Here is a 4998-nt window from a genome sequence, read left to right as displayed (position 1 = left end):
TCACGGTGCCCTCCTTCCACGCCGTCGTCCTCCGCGCCCGTCAGCGTCGTCCATGCAGGTCTTGAGGAGGAGTTCCGCCAGCTGCTCGTCCGCGGGACTGTTTTGCTCACCCTCGAGGACCTGCACGTCGTCCCGTCCACGCTGTCCGTCTGCGAGCACGGCGGCCACCCTCTCTGTGCCGGAAACTCCGACCGGCGGTTCGCCTGCGCCACCTACGACTGCGACTCGGGCGCCGTGGAGTGCGCGGGCATGGGCGCCGCTCCCCCTGCTCGCTCGCGGGGGCGGCCCGAGGAGCACAGCGAGGGCAGCGTGCACACGGCGAAGGCGTCGGCGTGATTTGGTGGGGAGAGAACAAAAGAGAGGGCATGCAAGTGGGTAGGACCCGGAGAAAAAGGGGGGAGAGAGGGAGTGGGAGGCTGACTGTGGGCCAAATGCATGCAAAATCTTCTCTCTCCGCCCCCAAGTGCTCCCTAATGGGCTGGGTTTGGCCTGAGAATGCCGGCCCTAGTTTTGGGCAAATCCGGCGAAAATTGAGAGTCTGGGGGCGTGGCTGGGACTTTTTTTTTACCACCGGCGATTAAAAAGTGGTCATGGGGGGCTTCTTGGCGTGACGGCTGGAGATGCTCTAATACACTGTGGTGGAGGATATGGTAGGTGGGGGAGGTGCATATAAGAGGAAGGCGGTCGCATGCAGTCCTATGAGGGTGCAGTAGCGGAACTAATGGGTCTCGGGGATGAGGCTGGGGTCCTAGGGTGACAGCTAGCTGTTGTAGTAAGAAGTTGCAAAGTGTGAGAGCCAGAGAAGAGAAGCATTAGGAAAAGGCTAGAGATGAAATTTGAAAGGTATATTTCATGTAATGGCAGTTGTGATTTTTCAGTCCATCGGATAAATGATCTAGTATGTCTGGTATTGAATCATGGAAGGAAAAAATGTGTTTGAGTTTAGGGTATATAGGTGATGCGTATGATTTATGGATTGCATAGTTAATATATGTCGGCCCTACAAGTTACAATGATCTAACGGCAATGCTTTGTTAACTAAGAGAAGGTTCATCGAATCAATTGTCAGATGCTTCTGATTTTACGAGATTTTATGGCCTATTTATCTATTTTCTAGTTAGCCCTTCACGTAATTTTAGCATATAATATATTAATTGGTGCCTCGATTGCACACTATTTTCCAGAATGAAGTCGTACAGCTAATTCTGCATGGGAGGATAATTTGGTTGGTATGTTCATAAACAATATTCTCTCTCTCTCTCTCTCTCTCTCTCTCTCTCTCTCTATATATATATATATATATATATATATATATATATATATATATAATTCTATAGAGAGAGAGAGAGTACATAAATCATAAACAATATATTCATAATTTGTACATTTTTTATGTAAAAAAATTCTTCTATATTGACGGTTGAAGTGTAACATTGAAGGTCGTGTCGTGTATTGGTATCCAAATCAACATGGGACACAGGAAGTATATATATATATATATTAATGTCTCTTCTTTTGTACAAAAGTACTAATGATATTACATACCTACTCTTCTTGTGTATTTAATTTTTTTTATGAGTGTCTTGTCAATTTAACATGTGTTATCTGAGCTTTACACTTGTGATGTTAGTTCTGCCTCTTCGTGTTTCTCCTTGAACTTGACTTTCCTCTGGGACCACTAATGTTATAATATTTTCTTTTTCCTTGCTTTTACCCCATAGCACACTGTATAGACCACCAACTAGAAGAATTCCTCCCAAAATACTGCAAAACAAAGAGTATTTTGATCATAAACACAATCATTCACGACATTGATTTAAAATATTTAAAATGCTTGAGCTTCTATCTTGTCAACAATCTTTTGGTAGGAGAGCAGTATTTTCTTTTGCTTTAGGGGTTTTGGCACGTTCCCCCAAAAAATCATACCACTCCATGCACATATCATTTATTTTAATGAATAGTCATCCCTCCTCTCAATTGCTTTAAAATATATTCTCCACTTTGTCATTCAATCATGGTGTATGTTGCCATTTCATAAAAGTTGCTTATGGTGTGTTTCAAAGGATTACCTCCCAAGGTGAACTGCTTCTCCAAGGAAGAATGATGAGCAAAAGATAGTGAAAATCAATGCCAATGGACTCCACATCGCGACAAAGACAGGTCCTCTCATCTCGGCACACCACGCCTGTAGGTACATTAACGCACCCGTTCCCAAGAAGGCCTGTAACAATTAAGCGGTGAGGTGTGAGTGAGTTGTGTGCATCAGACTCATCACTTTGTACACTTCAATTAAAATTACTCGACTACTATTTTTAATATTCACCAAGAGAGAATAAAAACAAGATAGCACAAACTGACCGAGTAGAGGACGGCAAGGAGGCCAATGTCCAGCCCAAGCTTCCATTTGGTGAAGTCCCTCTCAACCACCACAGCCACGACGAAGGACTGGAGCGCACCAAACATGCATTGCAGCGCCGTGGCCATCAGCTTATTTGGATATTCTTTAAGCAACGGAACCTGCATGCATTACACATGCATTCATGTAAGACCATATGCAAATAAATAAGAGTGTAAACCTAATTAACATACACATGCATGTGCATGCAGAATTAGTTGCATGCAAATGAAAAATTATTTATTGATTACCACTAACCTGCAGGACAATCCAGAGAGACCAAGTTGCACAAGCAAGGATGAGAAGGAAGGTTCCTTTGATCCACTCGGCGCCACTGCTGACACTTTTCGGCTTGTGAGCGAAGACGGGGCTGTGGGCGAGGGGGCGTATGGACGGGCCAGCGTAGAAGGCGATGACCAACACTCCGGCGAGGCAAAGAGCGACACCGGCGAGCTTGCCTAAACCAGAGCGGCTCCGGAGCTTGACTGCCTCCATCCGCAGCAGCACCGCGAAGAGAAAGGTGGCGACGGGCATGGAGTTGGTGGCTGCTGACCCTACGGTCGCCGAGGTCTGCTTCAGGCTCACGCTGTACACGTTCAGGGTGAAGGTATTCCTGCAATATGCATGGGCATATATAGCATGATCAAACTATGACCATGGATGCAAAATCATGGACTGCTGTAAAATTGAAATCATACTCTTTTTAATTATTTTTCTTCTAAAAATCAATATTGATGTATGGATACATACATGGACACCACTGTGTCATTTTTTCCCTTAAAATCAAAATTATTATTATTATTCATTCGTTGGACCAGCCCTTTTTCTTTTCACAATTATATTCTTCCTTCTGCTACCACAATCGTCCATGATCTAGAATTCGAACATTTTCCAATATTTGGTCAAGTGGTATTTTTTTCGTAAAAATTTGGGACTAGATTCAAACTAAATGCTTTAGCCAGAAATCGTCTAAACTTAATGTGGAAGTGACTGATATTTTGGTGTGGGCTGAAATATGTCTGTATTAAAATTTTGAACCCTACCATATCCCTCGTGTAAACTAATTAACTTAATGTAGAATTGAGTTTGAGCTCAGTTGTATTTCTGGGGAAACAATAAGAGGAGATTGCCTAATACTAGCAATGGCAAATATGTTAATATATGTATATACCCGAGTAAGGCGTATAGGAAGAGCTTGAAGAGCAGCCGGCATGACAATGCTGGTGCAGGTGTTGCGGTGGTTGATCGGCTCCGGCGGCAGGTGGAGTCGATAAGCGCGATTGGGAGGAGGAGCGCGGTGGCAGCAGCGAGGCGGTAGAAGATGAAGACGTAGGTGTTGATGCCGCTGTCGAAGGCAGCCTTAGAGACGACGAAGAGGCCCGTGTAGATGGCCTGGATTGCTACTGCCGCCACGTACGGCTTCTTGCTCCTGTCGGCCATGGCGCCGGCGATGTAATGCTCGCCGGAACTACTCTGCTGCGGTGGGGTCGGTGTGTGTGTGACTTGCGAAAAAGTGAAGATCGTACGTTGGTTCTGGTGTGCAGCATTGGTACGGTCCTGGCGACCTATTTGTATGGAGCTAGAAGGTTGCACACATCATGCATGCGTAGTGGGCGGGGTTAGTCGAGACTGGAGAGTAAACGCGTGTTGAGTCTTTGCTGCCTGAATTAGTCGTCCAACACTGCATATGCAACGTAGGTGACTTTTGTGGTTTACATAACGTCTATACCTTAGCACAAGTTTCACACCCTTCTTGTTCAGGCATAGGACAGATTAGTTGGTCATAAAGTACTAATATTTGTGTCCACGCGGAGGGACTGACCAGTTGAAGCAGGTGTGACCAGATCAGTGTGTTCACACTCCCAAAGTGCCAATTCCTCACCGGCCAAATCTTCAAGTAGGACAATTTTTGAACATTAAATATCTCCTCCCTAAAATTATTGGGAATCGTCACTGATTTCTAGCGGATAACCAAAATGGAAACACTACGGGCATTGCTACCAAAAACATATTGAACATGTGCTATATATAGCGCTACTGTTTTGCACTATACAAAATGCTATAGTGCCATTAGGAGTACAATAGTTCAAGACCTGCCAACATAGTATTAAAAGAAGATATTCTACTGCCCACGTCAATCCCACATCTATGTAATAAAATGCATAGACGTGAGGAAAAATGTTGAAATATATTGCCCGTCTATCTCCATTACTTCAAACTTTTGGATGGATTGGCTGGAGTATGAATTCAATATTCCTTACTGAAATATCATCTATCAAAGACAAACCCCTTTCCCCCCACTTGTTTATCATTTCCCAACTCAGCAGTTATCCTACATGGCATTGCTAAAATATCATCACTATACATGTCCTTAGAGACAAGCTTCACTTTTCAGCCAGGTGATTGCAAATACATGTACCCTGCGCGCCCCTAGCTAGCGCCATAGCATGTGTTTAAAGAGAGAGCTATAAATTAAGCTAAGCAGCACATGTATATGTCTTGTTTCCCCTTGCAATAAATAAATAAATCCAGAGGCATGGGGATTTCTAAGGAGCTTGTTTATACACACATGTATTACATGTGGATGCATGAGTGCACACATA

General features: G+C 44.1%; 1 pseudogene; it reads right to left on the bottom strand.

Moving 5' to 3' along the window:
- Window positions 1-1612: 1612 nt before the first annotated feature.
- On the bottom strand, window positions 1613-3880 carry LOC123162470 (WAT1-related protein At5g64700-like; annotated as a pseudogene).
- Window positions 3881-4998: the final 1118 nt, after the last annotated feature.

The sequence above is a fragment of the Triticum aestivum genome, chromosome 1D (assembly GCF_018294505.1).
Source record: "Triticum aestivum cultivar Chinese Spring chromosome 1D, IWGSC CS RefSeq v2.1, whole genome shotgun sequence".
In the NCBI taxonomy this organism is placed as follows: domain Eukaryota; kingdom Viridiplantae; phylum Streptophyta; class Magnoliopsida; order Poales; family Poaceae; genus Triticum; species Triticum aestivum.
This window is presented reverse-complemented; position numbering and strand designations above follow the sequence as displayed.